Source organism: Tasmannia lanceolata, unplaced genomic scaffold (assembly GCF_043159265.1).
Source record: "Tasmannia lanceolata isolate RefF3 unplaced genomic scaffold, GAP_Taslan_0.1 ptg000037l, whole genome shotgun sequence".
Classification (NCBI taxonomy): domain Eukaryota; kingdom Viridiplantae; phylum Streptophyta; class Magnoliopsida; order Canellales; family Winteraceae; genus Tasmannia; species Tasmannia lanceolata.
The window spans coordinates 41,495,672-41,513,780 of NW_027518714.1; positions in this window are offsets into that span (position 1 = coordinate 41,495,672).

The following is an 18,109-nucleotide window of genomic DNA, read 5'->3' on the forward strand; positions in this document are numbered from 1 at the left end:
ACGGGGCAACCCAAGGGTTGCTTGGGTAGTAAGCAAACACCCTTGGACGTCCCATATGGGTTTCCAATTATGGGGTTGCTTGCTTCCCCAATTGGAGCCTCCAATTGTGACTAGTTTCTTTAGTTTTTGGGATTTCTCTAGAAACTTTGTATTGTGCATATGGAAATTGAAAACTCTTTAAATACCAGACATATTGCTGGAGTTTTCTACAGCTCTTTCATAATTCCATGTGATGGAAATTGGTATAGACACCCCAAAATCTTTTTCTTCTTCTCTCTCAATTCCATCAACTAGTTTTGTCTTTTCTGGGTCAAAGACAAATATCCAACCAAACTCCATTGATCTAAATACATATTCTCATATTGTAATTTGATTTAGATCAGATTATAAAGTAAACAAAGAGTTGTAAACAAGATCCTTTGTGCAACAAAAGGAATCTATCGATTCAACTTGCAGTTTCGCGTCAATTAGATCGGCGGTGAATTTTCGAGGAGTAGATCGAGCGGACGAGTTCTTTTCTAGATCAACTAAATGTATTTATATTTGAGTTTATTAAATCACAATAAAATCAATTAGTCCCTAAGAATCCTGGGTTAGAGCAAATTTTTTGTTCTACATTGTTTATTCTTCCGCTACGTGTAGCGATTTTGCTCGGGATTTTTCAACCTTTCTAACACTTTCCTACCAAGAAAGTCATTGATCGTAATGTGTGGACCCTTGCCAAATTTTTACTACTTGCTCGAGGATACACAAGTAGAGGCCAATAGACTTAAGGAAGCTGAAGAACCAAGTTTCTCTTTGCCTAAGCTGACATGTCATCAGGAATACATCGAAAGTGCACATAAGGATCACCCTACTTCAAACCAATGACATGACTGCCTAAAGCTACTTGTGCGTTGGAAGTACCTAGTTCGTTGGAAAGGACAACTGTATACGACACGTGCAAGGATTCCAGTTGAAGAACTCTTACTTATCATGCCAATCAATATATTTGATGGAGTCAAACCTTTTCAAGCGGGGGAGAATGATGGGGACCATTGTAGGGCCTTATTTTAATTTGTAAGTGTGTTTTAGGTATCTTTTAAGCCCTTTATGTTACAGTAGGGGTATTAGAGTCTTCTTACATCCAAATAGCTTAAGTTCTCTGAGTTATGTATGTTTTAAAGAGGCCCCACTTGTGTATTACGGGATTTTAAGTAGGAAGCAACTAAGAGGGTATTTTGGTCTAAAAGTGTTTTTTTTAGCGTTTTAAAAATCTCTAGTGCTTTTCTTTTATAACATATATAGTAAGCCTTAGGGCACTTTTAAGAATGCTATGCTATGTTATGATGAAAAAAAAGATTTGAAGTTTTTTCTCTTATGTGGATGTGATGTCTATTTCTTGTCGAGATGGGATTCCTTGTTCTTCCCTAAGGTGTGATGCCTAGGAACCCCTTGGTGTGATGCCTTTGGTTTTTGAAATCCCAGTAGTCAACACAAAAGGGGGGGGGGTGAATTGGGTAATTAAAAAATTCAAGCGAATTAAGTGGAATATTAAAATCAATTTAACAGGTGTAGCTCTAACCCTTGTTCATATAAACATAACAATGGAAATAGGGTTTCGATATTACCAATTACCCAAATATGAAGGAGATAGAAGACAGGAGACGACACAATAATTCATAGTGGTTCGGTCACAAACGGACCTATTCCACTACCCAAGTACTTGGTCTTTCCTTGGGATTTCTTTCACTATTTGAGATTCCGCACGCAGAATCTCCGGGTTTTACAACTTGACTCCTTCATGGGAACAATCCCTCTTTTACAAACCGCCTCCAAGGAACACTCCATTCTTACAAAAAACCTCCAAGGGAATATGAAATTCAACTAAGCAACCCAAGAGGGGGGGTGAATTGGGTATAATAAAAAAAATTATAGTTCAGGAAACTTGTTTTTGCAAATCACCCTTTTTCAACTCTTTTTAAAACTCATTCTAATCCTTGTTACTTTAAGAAGGTAAAAGGAAGAGTTAAGGGATATTACCAACCACAAAGAGCAATGAGAAGGAGTAAGAAACACACCACAAAGAACACCAAGATTTATAGTTGTTCGGTCTTCTCAACTGACCTACTCCACTTTTTCAAGTTTGTCGTCCTTGGGCTTCTCCACTATTCTGGACACCACACCACGGCCGGGTTCGAGGCCTCTTTACAAACAACGAGTCTTTAAATTCTCCAAGGGTCACAACCCTTCTTTACAATGGAAAAGGAAATATAAATCTCTCTTGCCTCTTCTTTAGGCTATTACAAAGATATAGGCTTGTGAAGTAACTCTTGTCTTACTCAATACATAGATCCCAAGTGAATCTTTCTAGAAGTAAAAGTAATGGCACTTAGAGAGAAGTAGATATATTCTCTTTCAATCAAGGTGTAAAGGGAATGTAGGTGGAGACTTAAAGATAAACAATGGAGGATCAAAGATCTAAGAGTTATGCTCTAGGATTTTTAAGAAATAGAGTATAAATAGTAGTGTAACAAGAAAACCTTAATTTTAGGCTTTCACGGGCGTCGAGGACGAAATCCGGACATCCAACAAATAGTGCCGTCTGAATTTCAAAAGTGCGCTCAGTTCTGTCACGGACGTCCGCTGGTTTCCCGAGCGTCCGGTGTCAGCTTGGCTATTTTTTATTTTCAGATCAAATCTCATACGGACATCCGCCGATTTCCCAGATGTCCAGCTTTGGCTCAGCCATTTTTTAAACTTTTGAGTCCACTTACAGACGGACTTTCGCGAATATCCCGGACATTCGTGATCGCCTCAGATTTTTCTTTTAATGATCGGCCAGGTTACAGACGGACGTCCGCCAAAATCCCGGACGTCTGTGATTTCCCTGGAAACTTTAAATTGTATTTCTGAGGGGAATTATCAACGAACTTTTAACCTATTTGGAGAGTGTTCTTTCTAGACATATTTTAGGTTAATGAGGGTACTCCCTAAGTGCCAAAACCATTCAAACTTATCAAGAGAGATCCTACAATCTAATTTGCCTTAAGTGGTCTTCTCTTCTTCTTCTCTTCTTGACCTTCATGAATCTTCGGACTTCAATCCACGTTGTCGTATCTAATACCCAGTAAAAAGAGCAGTTATTATGCAGAAAAACTATTCACCCCTCAGTTTTTCCTATAAATAGAGCAGCCGAGAAGAGAAAAGGAAGAAAGAGAAAGAAAAGGGAGGAGGAGAGGGAGAACAAGGCTAGGGAAATCACTTCTCCCTGATCGTTGTCATCTTCAAGGCCAAGCATCTTCAAATTTTCACTTCTCAGGTTTGATAAGGTAGGTGATAGCTAGACTCGACTGGTATCTTTTCTCATTGAAAGTGATAGGGATATGATAATATGTTGTTTTATTCAGATATTTCTTATCTGTTTTACATCAAATGTTCATTGTTTACATTTGAAAAATATCAAATCATATTTGTTTCAAAATGAAGAAATGTGTTTCATTCTGGAAAATGAAATGAAATGTTGGATTTCATATGCACAAAAAGTTTGAACGAAAATGAGAAATGAAAGAAATGGAAGAGGTAAATGTGCGATAGTCTCTCTCGTGTGAAGTGTTTGTACCTCTGAGCCGTCGACTTACCCAAAAGAGGAAGCGGGCAAGTCCAAAGCGGACAATACAAGGATGAGGCTGATCGTTACAGGAAACTTCATAAATAGAAACAGTTGGAAACTATTGGGCTTTAAATGGTTTGTTTTACTATCTGGTTAAATTGTTTCTATAAAAATTCCTATTAGTATTAGTTTAAATTCATATTATGTTCTATACAAAATACTACATATTTTTATAGAACTGTCTCTTATTATTGATTTCAACTACTTGTCGAAGCTTCTATGTACCTGCTCTCCTAATCCACTTCCTACCAGGATTTGAAAATTTGGATGCGGGAGTATTTGTCAATGAGGAACCTTAGTTATGAAAAGTGTGAAAGCAACTTGAGAAAATATGGAAATGATAAACCTAGTCAAACTCCTCAGATGTAAAAAGGTTTTAAATATGTCATACTTGGAATTTTGTAAATTCAGGATGTACTAACCTTCCGCTGTGTAATTACAGGAATAAATATGTTTTGTTGCCCGTAGTGATCCGTGTGGTAAAAATCTGGGTCGTTACAGTTGGTATCAAAGCTATATCTCCTCTAGTAGGGTGTGTTGGTCCCACACCGGAAGCGGAAAGAAAAAGTTCTTGGGCTATTTGTGTAGATCCCCACCTTCCTTGTGTAGAGGGGTCTTCTGCGGAAAAACAAAACCAGGATGGCTGCAGTCTAGAACCAGACAATATCATAGCCACCAGATTTAGTCTGTGAGGAACCTGGTTGCACGAGTCTTGGGTATGTCTTAGGAAAGGGGTTAGATAGATGAAACATAGATAATAGATCGAGCTTGAAATATATCTAATCCTCTGTGTGTTCCTCTTACAGATGTAGAATGTAACCATTGCTTATTGTTACGATTAGGGTAGAACTGTTTTCTCCTTAGAGTATGGAGAGAGGAATTTCGGGGAGGAAACTCTTTTCCGAAATTCTTTTAAGGGGGTAGAATGTAATACCCGGTAAAAATAACAGTTATTATGCATAAAAACTATTCACATGTTATTATTCTCCTCAGTTTTTCCTATAAATAGAGCAGCAAGGAAGAGAAAAGGAAGAAAGAGAAAGAAAATGGAGGAGGAGAGGGAGAAGAAGGAAAAGGCTAGGAGAATCACTTCTCCCTGATCGTTGTCATCTTCAAGGTCAAGCATCTTCAAATTCCTACGTCTCAGGTTTGATAAGGCTGGTGATAGTTAAACTCGACTGGTATATTTTCTCAATGAAAGTGATAGGGATATGATTATATGTTGTTTTATTCAGATATTTCTTATCCGTTTTACTTCAAATATTCATTGTTTACATTTGGAAAATATCAAATCATATTTGTTTAAAAATGATAAAATGTGTTTCATTCTGGAAAATGAAATGAAATGTTAGATTTCATATGCACGAAAAGTTTGAACGAAAATGAGAAATGAAAGAGGTAAATGTACGATAGTCTCTCTCGTGTGACGTGTTTGTACCTCTGAGCCATCAATTTACCCAAAAGCGGAAGCAGGCCAATTCCAAAGCGGACAATATGAGGGTGACACAGACCATTACAGGAAACTTCAGAAATAGAAACAGTTAGAAACTATTGGGCTTTAAATGGTTTGTTTTACTATCTGGTTAAATTGTTTCCATAAAAAAATCCTACTAGTATTAGTTTTAAATTCACATTATGTTCTATACAAAATACTGCATATTTTTATAGAACTATCTCTTATTATTGATTTCAGCTACTTGTCGAAGCTTCTATATACCTGCTCTCCTAACCCACTTTTTCCTACCAAGATTTAAAAATTTGGATGCGTGAGTATTTGTCAATGAGGAACCTTAGTTATGAGAAGTGTGAAAGCAACTTGAGAAAATACAGAAATGATAAACCTAGTCAATCTCCTCAGATGTAAAAAGGTTTTAAATATGTCATACTTGGGATTTTTGTAAATTCAGGATGTACTAACCTTCTGTTGTGTAATTATAGGAATAAATATGTTTTGTTGCCCGTAGCAATCCGTGCAGTAAAAATCCAAGTTGTTACATCGTATGTGCGTAAAAGCTCCATGGACCTTATAATGTCTGAGTCGCTTTGCATGGATGCGATGTATCATACCCTGATAACTTCATAGGCAAGCGACATTAGATATAACTGATCAATCAATGTGGGTTTGGTTCCAATCAAAACTTCAGTGATCGAAAGCCGTTCGACTTATAATCTCCCCTATTTTATTGATGGCAAACCCAGATTGATTGAGAGGTAGGAGAATTAATAAGCAATAAGATTTGCTCCCCTCAATTGAAGCTCCCCCTGAATAACAACCATTAAGGCATGAGAGACTGCAATTATAAGTCAATCAATACCATTGCATTATTTCTCCCCCTTTTGACATAAGCAAAAAGGGAGCTACAAAGAAGGGCATGGCATAGTATGGAGTAATAGAAAGGTAGCCAAAATAATGGCAACAAGTAGGTCAAACAGATTCATAGTAAAATTATTGAGGATATAGCCTTTCAAAATATCCATAACATCTACACATTATGGCAATAAAGATAATACCTATAGAGGAGAAATTATATGATGCCCGACCGTCAAAATAAAGGGCGGAGAGAGACAAACCCGCAACCCTTGATTTCTGATCCAGCAAAAATTAAAAAAAGGGCTGTGGGTTTGTCTCTCTCCGCCCTTGTTACTTTGACGGTCGGGCACCATATACGTTCTCCCTATAGAGATAGAGAAATATAAGCAAGTTCCCATGCATGGTCAGCCAGAATGGAGATAGAGATTCCATCATCCAACCAGAAATAACATACCAAATAACATAAGGAGCCTGAAGGCACCTCAAATAGTAGTAAGTATCAAGTGTAGAAAAGGAAAAAAGTAGTTTTTGAACCTGAATAATACATGCCAAGAGAAAAATAGAAAGTAAAGCTAAGTGATCAGAAGGGCATGTAAATCAACACAATAGGACCCGAAGTCCTAATCCTCTTATGGTGGTGGCGGCGACGGCGGCGGGAAGAAACGTCCCTAAAAATTAGTGAAATCCTCTTGGAGATGAGCGATGTCAACGGATAGTCACTCAACTGAACTGGAAAGGCTGTCGTACTGAGCCTTGTTCTCCAAACATAGTTGCTCAAAAGAATGCTAGAGCCTATCATAGTGATGCAAAAAAGAGCCTTGGAGACCGCGGTACAGGATGTGGAAATCGCAAGCCGTGCCAGTGAACTAAGGAGGCAGAGGACCATCTGTGGATGAATACGGTGGAGGAGGTGTAGAAGTAGCTGGAGGATCAATAATGTCATCCTCATCATGAGTGTCCTTAGGAGCATCCGAATCGTCATGTAGAATAGGAGGATCGGAAAGAAACTGAGGAACGCGCATGCGACAAAGGGTGGTTTTGTCTATGTCGACAGATGCAGGAGAGTTCTTTTCAATGTCAAGGTCAATCAAGAGATGGGTAAAAATACGGTTGAGAAGAAGACCATATGGAAGGTGAGTGTGGGCCTTTGTTTGGACACGTGCCATATGGCAGAAAATGATATAAGCGAGGTTGACAGGGGTGTTCGTGAGAAGGGCGAAGGTGAGGAACGCCTCGAGAGGGCGTACTTCATCCTAGCAACCGGCCCTAGAAGTGATGTTGCTATAAATGATTAAGTGATAAATTCGGGCGGTCTCAGTGATGTGATTAGTTTTGACCATAATGGAGGGATCGTAGGCTTTGCAATTGCAGGCATAAACGGTGGACGGTGGGATGCCGATGGAGGCAATGTCGTCGTCCAGCCAAAATAAATTTATGGCCTGTCATTGGAGAGTTGGAGAATGTTTGCAAACTCGGAGAGAATGAGTTTAACACTATGGTGCCTTATCTTTGAGATAAGGGTTTTGTTTTCTACGGAGACACGGAGGTTTGTGTAGAAATTATGAACAAGAGAAGGAGATACATACCAAGGATCCTGGAAAGTGAGAATGTCGTGCCATCCGAGTGTGGACCTCGATCCTGAGGACGATGAGGATGTAGATCCCCTCATCCTTTGGATCTCCACATGTGAAGGAGAGCTCTACCAAGGAACTCTCGAAACAGTGCCCTCACAATATGAGTGGCGATATATGAGATACCTCTTGATTCAGAAATAAAGTCTGGAATCAAGACGTACCTAAAAACAGCAAAGAGTCGTCATCCATGGAACCAAAAAAATATACTTCATTTGCAATTGATAACCACAAACAATCGGGTCCGTGCCTGGTTACGAGCAGGGAAGGTGTTAGACACCCTACTCGCCCGAGCGCACTCGGTCTCTCATGCCATTTTTATTATTTTCAAAGAATTTTGGGCAAAAATATGTGAAATGAGAACAATCATCCCCAATAAGACGTCTACCTAAGCATGCATGACCCGGGGATAGGCAAACGAAAAATAAAACATCCAAGTCCTAAAGAGAATTGATATCAGTGTCACCTGACATTGGATTGAACACTATAATCTGCCGTCTCTAAAAGAGGTGGAGAAGACTAGAGCCAATCTAATGTAAGATAACCCTGATATCTATCTCCACTAATCCTATCACATCACATTTAATCCTAACTCATCACATCTAGGAAAGCGGTAAACAACCACATGCACAACTACAGCTAAGTAGGTAATGGTAATGATAATGAGCATATATGATAAGCTAAATGTGGGACCCGATCCCACGAGAGGGGCGTGACCCGCCTCCCTCTTAGTCTTTAGTACCCACATGAATGGCGTGCATTTTTTATTATTGATATGTATAATCTTTTCCGTGAACATAGGATTATTAAAGAAATTCGAATTTCACGCAAAAGAGAATGACCAGAGTCGCCACCTAGGTAAAGGACCTAGGACTCATAAGTGGCACTGCAATGATCTACGATCTCAGAAGTTTAGGTTCGTTACCTGATTACATGAATGGAAGGTATGATGGATTACCACCATACGCGGTCTTCAATTTCAAAGATTAACTCATTTAAATTTCTTTTAAAAGGCTCATTTAAACTCTCTTGATATGCAAACTACGGGACATGTAATGATCTGATTTTAATGTGATTCCTAGGTGTATCTTTTGATTCTCTTGATTCAGTTTGGTTTAATCTATGTGAGAGTTTTCCTAAAATCTAATTTTGGAAAAATCCTAAGTGATTTAATCAATTTAATTTAGGATTTGAAGATGATCGAGAAATAAATAAAATAAAATCCTAAAACCCTACTGGAATGTGTGTAGGGTCGACTTGAGCATGGAATGCCACCCAAGCATCCAAGTTGCCTACGTACCCAAGCCTCACTGGGATCAAAGTCGACGTAGTTCGGTGCGCCTAAACTAAGTTACTTATGCCTAACTCATCTAGGACACCGATCTAGACTGGACATACTGTTTCAACAGTTTTAAGAGAATTTAATTAATTTAAGTTGATTACGTTTTATTATCTTAGGACTTTATCTAAGATGCTATATGATCATATCTAAATGCAAGACACTCTTTAGAATAATGTAGGTACGCCCTACATCCTAGGTTAACTAGGTATGTCCTAGAGGGAAAAGAGATTAATTGGTGAAACCTAATCTAAGAGTCAGTTACTAATAATAGCAACCGACCATGATGAGGCTAACCGGACTCCTAACTCTAGGACTCCCTAAGACCTAGAACTCGACGTGATCTACGTGTTCCTAAAGGGGGCTCTAATGGTTCATAAAGAAAATTTTGAATCCAAAAGCTCTTAGGAATTTCGAGTTCTTTTTGGGTTTGTTGAGTCTTTTAGAGTTTTCTGAAAGTTTTTTAGTTATCTGGAGATATTTAGGTGTGTTTAGTGACTTTTAAGTTGTTTAATTGGAAACTTTAGTTTCACTTGTGATTTTTAGTGGTCTTTTGGTTAATGGCTTTTAACGGATTTAGATCGGTGGATTTTAAATGGGTGAATTTTAGATTTGTGACTTTTAGGTTGGGTGTATTTTAGATTAGGGTTTTTTTTATTTTTGTTTGGAGAACGACATTAACACAACCATGTTTTGACAATTGTACAAACTTGACAAAGGCTTGACCATTTAAAGATCTAACGAACGCAATCCACTAAAACTATCATCTCTTTAACCCTTGGCCAAATTTAGCGTGCAAATATGCGTTGGAAAGATCTTTCAAAGAGCTACAACTTTGTAGTTTACCATTTTTTGTGAATCTGTTGTTTAGAGTTTCGAAGTCTAGTCACAAGACGGGCAACCAACACTATGGCGGAAATGATATTGGCACTACCTCGTTTTTGTCTTATCCCTACTTCCTGTCCTTTGGTGTTCAAAGGGTTTTAAGAAAAGGGTTATTACGTTTTCCAAAAAAAAAAAGCTCTAGCCAATTAGAAAGTAAAAGACAAGTTGATTTTGTGTAATATAATTGTGCTGACATCACCTCCTTTTCCATTTCAATTTTGTTTGTCTTGTTTTATTATTTATCAATTGTGATTGTTAATTGGAAAGGTAGGCTGCAAAGTGGGTTCGTGAGATTAAGTGGGGCTGCAAAATTGGGTTTTTGGCCTGCAAAATTGGGTTCTTTGGGCTGCAAAATTCGATTCCATGGGCTGCAAAAGTGGGTTTTTAGTTTGTGAAAATAAAAGAAGATGGGCTTTGGTGCTCTATGTGAATGACAGGAGATGGGTTTAACATTTTGTGACTTATGGGTTTATAGGTGCTGTTGGATATTCAATGAGGTTTTTATGCATGTTGGGGCTGTTTGGTATTAGATGGGATGCATGGGTTAATGGATTGTCTAGTGGCTGTAGATATCAATTGAGAAGGTAGGCTATAAATTTCAAATTGAAATAATGGGCTGTTGATATCAAAGGGAGTAGGCTGTTGGTATCAGATTGAAGCAAAGGGTTGTTGATAGCAAATGGAGCAGGCTGTTGGTTTATGATCATTTAAGTTAAAAAATCAGTTTTTTAATTTTTAATGGCTTTGTCCAAAGGATTCGAAAATCCCTAGAGCTAATAAATTCAAATATCCTACTCTAAATCAGGTACCCCTAAATAAACTATATCTAAACATGAAAATATTAGCATAAAAAAATCCATTTAGTGTAAGAAAACCTACCACTAATCAGGGATCGTGCAATTAAAACTAGAAAATTAAACCTTCAACATGTGAATTAAAAACAAAAGGAATTAATACTAAAGACATACAATTTGAAGAAACTGGAACATGCAAGGAGATAAAGAAATTGAACTCACCTCGATTGGTAGATATTGGTTTCGGCCAAGTAAGAGAAGAGAGCGCTCGGTTACAAAATTTTGCTTCACGAGAATCCGGCCACCAAGATTTATGCCCACCAAAATTCAGCAATGGGGTTTCCGATGAAAGAATAGGTGTGAGAAATAAGAGATATGAGATCTCAACTCAAAATACATGTGAGAAGAGAAGGTCTGTAGAGATCATAATAGAAAGAATGAGTGGGGGAGAGATACAGTGAGGTGTAGGATGGAAAGGGTTCCCGGTTTGCCCTGAGAAGTGAGACAAGAGGTATGAGAATTATGATATGAGATGAGATGCAAGAGGAATCCAAAGGATGGGGAAAGAGGAGTGGTTGAATATAAAACGTGGAATGACCCCTGCAAAGTCTCCTATCCAAATGCCTCATAAAAAATTTAAATTCCCCCCCGCCCCCCCACTCTTATTTGATAGCCCTCTTTTATTAAGATTTTTAGAAGAGAGAAAGTTACTGTTTTTCTAGAAGTAGGGAGAAGAATTGCCATTCATATTAGCAGGTGAGGAGTTACCATCTTTACGAGATTACAAAAATAGAGAGATTTGCCATTTTCTGGGTACGAGATGGAATTGCCGAAATTAGACCATTGCCGAGATGTGATCGGTACTGCCAAATTAATAGAGAGGAGTTACTCTTGTTGAAACAATCATTCCTTTTTCGTCCACCATATCAAAGAGAAAATCAGCCCTTCAAAATATCACCTTCTTAATATCACCTTCTTTTTATATTAAGGGAGAGAGAGAGACAGAGAGAGAGAGAGAGAGAGTCGTTTCCAAGAACGCAATGGAATTGCCAAAATCCGTAGTTTGCCAAGATCCCTGACCGAAACTTCCACCATATAGAGAGAGTTTCCCACATAACATGACTTGCCTCTTTTGGTAATGGCACTCCTCACTAGACACTGGCCGAATTGATTGAGAACATTGTGGTGGGCCCACCATGTGGTTTACATCTCCCCATCCATTTCAATGAGCTGCAATATATCAAGTTGCACCAAAATAATTTTCATAGAATGATCTTAACTGTCCATTTGGTGGGCGATGACACAAAGGGAATGAGCCCCTAATTATTTCCATAGGATGATCCAAACCATCCAATTGACGAGCCATGATGTGAATTGGTCGCACCCCACAACCCACCGCCATAGGATAATCCGAAATGTCCAATTAGCGGGCCTCACTACGATTTGGTTGTGCTCTAAAATGACCTCCATGGGCTGATCCGAGCCATCCAATTAATGGGCCACCGAGTGATTGGCTTGGATCATTCATAATGTGGGCCCCACTTGGGTGATCAGATTCCACTAGGACCATATTGCCCAACGAATCTAGGACCATATTGCCCAACTTTCTTTTCTTTTAGAAACAACTCCGATAGGCTACATAAGAGCACTGTTTATGGGTGGACCCCATCCAATATTAGCTGAAAATGTTTGGAAATCATCAAGAAAATGGAAGCCTCCTTATCCAATTTGCCAAAAATCATTCTCTTGTTTAATTACAATTTTCCTAAAAATGGTGAGCCCTTTGACCGAAATCTAACCTTTAAATCTTCCTCGGAAAATATACCTCTAAGGGGAACCTGATGGAATTGGAAAGAAAATAGATGGAAAACGATAGAAAATGACAGAAAGACATAAGGGACGGACTCTAAAATGAGAAGAACTAACAAACGGTTTCATTGGATAAAGCGGAACAAAATGAGAGTGTCTACACTAAAATAAGCAGGAAAGCAGTAAAAAAAACTATAGCTAAACATGTGATTTGAGAGATAATAAACGAGTAAGCAATAAAGAGCTATAACTAAGCATATGAATAAGCAATAATGAGAGCGATAAAGGAGTAAGTATACTACATCTAAACATGTGAAGCTGTGCAAGAAATAAAGATAATCAAAAGAAATTGTAGACACCCATTTTGACCGAACCCTAATAAGCTTAGTTAGGATAGAAACCCCATAAAATTAGTGTTTTAGCGTCCCCAATTTGTTCCTAGGGTAGGTTAAAATCTCATTTAGGTCCCCATGAAATTTCATCTGAATCTGTCAAGGTTTGCCTAGTGAACGAATGACGTTTGTAGTATAGTGTAGTGTAGGAATAAGGGTGGCGATTTATCCAGATGGGGGGGGGGGGTGCATTTGAACTTGGAAAGCTAGTTCAAGTTTACTACAGAAGGCTGTCCAGGAGGATATGCAGGCGTGCAGATTATTGTATAACATAATCGGGGGTTGCATTATCCGGGAACATGACAGTTTCGTAAATAAGGAAGATTCCTTTCTTCATTTCCAAGTAATGATTAGAGCCTAATCTAGATTAATTGAGGTTTAGGGCTATGATTAATTGGGAGGGAATATTATGAAGCTTTCTTGGAAGCTTCCTAGGTGGTTAAAAAGCCCTCAATTCTTACCATTGAATCTAAAGAGGATTTGGAGGGTTGAGATCAATTTTCAAAAAAAAAAAAAAAGATATTTGTTGCAAATTTTTTTCCTTTGCTCTTGCCCTGGACCACCTTCCCATGTAAAAAAAATACATAGATGGAGGCTGCCCATGAAGCAAAAGGGGTTCAATATGCCATTTCTATTTTTCTCACCCGAGCCACCCCTTTGCTGAGAAAAGAGCAGTAGTAAATGCACTGGAGATGGCTATCTAGGGAAGAAGAGGGGTGCGAATATTATGGTTTTATAAAAACCATCGAATTAGGGCATTGGAGATGGAGGCTGATTTTCTTGGACAAAAAACCAGAGAGAGAGGAAGAAAAGAGAGATCCCTAATATACAAACCCATCTTCTCCACCTCCATTTTTTCACCACCACTACCCTCCTCTCCTCCATTCATTTGCAATCACCTTATCCACCACCTCCAAAACCCATTTCTGTCTCAGCCACCATCTTCTCCGGCTAGCCACCTCTACATTTTCTCCGTCCGAATTGTCGGAATCCGGCGAGAATCCACCAACACCACCTTCTTCCCACACCCCTTTTCTACCAAACCCTCTCAAACCCCTTATCCACCATCTGCAAAAACCTGCAAACCCATCTCCTCCAAAACCCATTCCCATCTCAGCCATCATGCCATTCAATCACCCCCATTAAATCCGACCCCCACCACCATCATCCAAACCCTCTTCTCTAAAACCCCTCTTCTTTTCCTTTTTACCTTCCCAGCCACCATTCATCCACCACCATCTTCTCCGGCCAGCCACCTCTACATTTTCTCCGGCCGGAATCCGGCGAGAATCCACCAACACCACCTTCTTCCCACACCCCTTTTCTACCAAACCCTCTCAAACCCCTTATCCACCATGTGCAAAAACCTGCAAACCCATCTCCTCCAAAACCCATTCCCATCTTAGCCACCATCTCATTCAATCACCCCCATTAAATCTGACCCCACCACCATCATCCAAACCCTCTTCTCTCAAACCCTTCTTCTTTTCTTTTTTACCTTCCTAGCCACCATCCCTCCACCATCTCCATCTTCTCCGTGCATCTCGCCGGAATTCGGCCAAGAATCCATTGAATCCGACCCCACCACTATTCTCCCCCAAACCCATATCCTTCCCTTCCCACCATTTCCACAACCACATCCATTACTTATCATTTAGGGTTTTAGAACCCATCACAGAGAGAGATCTGAGAGAGAAAACTGATACGGATTTGATAGATTCAAATCTATATCTGAAGAAAAGTTGCAGGAAAAACAGAGTAACATGAAAGAAGAGGGAAGGGAAGAAGAAGACGAAGAAGAAGAAAAGGAAAAGACAAAAGTATTTCGTTATTCTCTGCCATTTTCTACATCACTGATGCTCTTTTATGGAGAAGCTGTCACTGTCAGTTAGTTACAAAATGGTTGACACTAATTGATTCTCTTACAACTGGCATATTCTCTTCTAGAAACTGAAACTAACTAATCTCTCATTTACTACCTAATTACCATCATTACTTAGTAACAACATAATCTCTCATCCAAATCGGTTGTTGTTTATTCCTTCCTCTTTGATTGTGTTGCAGGTTAGCATTCCTTTCTTCACTTCTCTGACTCATCTCTGGTTTAGTGGAGAGTGATCGATCTGAATGTCTATCAATGCCGTCCCCTTGGAAACAAACCTTGTCCTCAAGGTTTAAGTAGGGGTAATTGTTTTGCAAGTCATTGAAATTTTCCCAGGAAGAGTATTCTGGAAGAAGACCATGCCATTGTACCAGGACCTGTTGAAGGGGTTTGGCATTTTGCAGGATAGTCCGTGTTCTCACAATGGCGAGAAGTGAGATAACTGGCTGATTATCAACACTCTGAGTGGGTAAATTGCAAATGATTTGTGGGAAAGGACCATAGTAAGGCTTGAGTAACGAAATATGGAAGACAGGGTGGATTTTACTATGCTCAGGAAGTTTCAATTTGTAAGCAACTCTTCCCGCTCTGGATTCAATTTCTAAAGGTCCATAAAATCTCTTGCTGAGTTTGTGTGAAGCTCTGGTAGCAACTGACTTGTGGAATAACCTCTCAATGTCCGTCTTTTGGAAGTGAGGGTATCGATAGGGTTTGACATTCACGGGACAAGACCCAGGTAAGAGATGGATTTGATGATCAATGACACGGTTAGGGGCAAGTTCAGTTGGCAACTGAAATACACAACTGAAATTATGTAAAAGATCAGCAATAGAAGATGGAAGGTCAGGTGGAAGATCAGCAGATATGATTGCCTTAGGAGAAGGGGTATCATTCAAAATGTCAGTGCAAATCAGTTGGAAGCAAGAAGCAACGGGATCGATTTTGGAGAGACCTTTGAGATGGGAAGCCTTAATGGGATTTGGATTGAGGGCCGGTTCGCCTACCAGTTTGATTGGTTTATTCTGCCACTGAAATTCCATTGTAGACTCCCTGTAATTCGTTAGAATCGGTCCTAACTCTGCTAACCATTGTACACCCAAAACGATATCAGCTCCTTTTATGGGTATAAGAAACAAATCAAAGGAGAATTCATGAGATTGGAGGGTGAGTTTAACACTAGTACATTTTGCAATACAGAGTAAGGATTCCCCATTTCCAATTAGAACTCTGAAAGGTACAGTAGAAAATATAGGCCAATTAATTGATTTAGCAACTTCTTCCTTCACGAAATTGTGAGTGGAGCCACTATCGAGCAATATATGAGTAGAATGTGTATTACTGACCCCTGTAACGCGAAATGTATTAGGATTGAGTTGGCCAACGAGGGCATGAAAACTAATTTCAGCGGAATGTTCTCCGACGTCGTCTGGTATGTCACTTCCGGCAGTGTTGACGCCAAGATCTGAGATATCGTTAATGGCAGCGAAATGGTAGAGACGTTTTCGACAATCGTGCCCTGCAGAGTACTTCTCATCGCAGAAATAACAGAGACCCTTTTCTCGTTTGAGTTTCATCTCTTCTGATTGTAACTGGCGAGTGCGAACAGGAATTTGATTCAATGGAGGAGCTGTGATTGGCTGGAGGGGGTTGCCGGTAGGAGTAGGTAACAATCCAGAGCCTCCCATCGCTGGTGTATTCCACAGTGGCTTCCATGCTCGTTTCATGTCCTCATATTTCTGCTCATAGATTCGAGTGAGCGAAAATGCTTGCAAGAGAGAAGTTGGATGTTGGACCAACTGCTCTCGTTTGAGATCTGGTTTTAACCCAGAAATGAAAAAACTGATGAGAAATGTCTCAGGAAGACCACTAACCTTGTTAGAGTGATCCTCGAATCGGAATTGATACTCCTCAACGGAGGAGGTCTGATGTAATTTGGCCAAAGCGGCTTTGTGATCTTCGTAGAGAGATGGGCCGAATCTTAACTGGATGGCATCCAGAAATCCTTTCCATGAATTGATGAGTTTATTGTTTTGAGCCCATTGAAACCAGGATAAAGCAGGTCCTTCCAAATTGAATGAACTGATTTGCAATCGTTGATCCTTCGGCGTATTGTAACAGTTGAAAAATTGTTCAACCTTAAATGACCAGCCAATTGGATCAGATCCATCGAATTTGGGAACATCCATGCGGATAAATCGACTGTAAGTGGGCGAAATTGCAACGATTCCGTCCTCTGAACTGCTTGCAGAATGATCTTCTCCACTAGTTCGTTGGAAAGAAGCGGGTTGGGAACGAGCTTGTAACTGTTTTATCACGGCGACGAGTTCGTCGTGTTGCTGAGATTGAACAAGACGCGGATCATTGAGCTGTTGTTGGAATTGCTTGAATTGTTCATCCATCTTTGCCTGAGCGCGTGTGTTATCAGCCATCGGAGATGAATGGGATCAATGAAAGCACCAATGATACGGATTTGATAGATTCAAATCTATATCTGAAGAAAAGTTGCAGGAAAAACAGAGTAACATGAAAGAAGAGGGAAGGGAAGAAGAAGAAGAAGAAGAAGAAGAAAAGGAAAAGACAAAAGTATTTCGTTATTCTCTGCCCTTTTCTACATCAGTGATGCTCTTTTATGGAGAAGCTGTCACTGTCAGTTAGTTACAAAATGGCTGACACTAATTGATTCTCTTACAACTGGCATATTCTCTTCTAGAAACTGAAACTAACTAATCTCTCATTTACTACCTAATTACCATCATTACTTAGTAACAACATCATCTCTCATCCAAATCGGTTGTTGTTTATTCCTTCCTCTTTGATTGTGTTGCAGGTTAGCATTCCTTTCTTCACTTCTTTGACTCATCTCTGGTTTAGCGGAGAGTGATCAATCTGAATGTCTATCAAAAACCCACTTCTCTGGCCCCATTTCCGGCTGGAATCCGATTCGCGGCCTCCCCATTGCCGCCGGTTAGCACCACCACCTCCTCCATCTTCTCTGATCCAACCACACCTCCATTACCATTATTTTTAAGTTATTCTCAGATTTTTAAAATCCAAACCCACCTCATCACTAAAACCCATCTCCTACCCTTAGCCTCCACCCCCATTTTTCCACCACCAACGCCACCATTGAAGAGGATTTTTCGTGGAGAAAACAGAGAGAGAGAGAGAGAGAGAGAGAGAGAGAGAGGTATTTAGAACGAGCTTCGTCCAAACCCTAACTCTTTTCCGGCGAATCCTTCTTCTCCGGCCAAATTTTGAGCATATTCCGATTGTGACTTGAGGCGCAGATTTGGGTTGATTTTCTATATTGCAAGTCATTTCCTTGATTTATTCGTGGGAGCAGCTTGTCAGGTATGAGCAGGAGATTATCCTCTTCATTGTTTGGCTTTGGTTATCTCTTACTCTTCTTTTTTT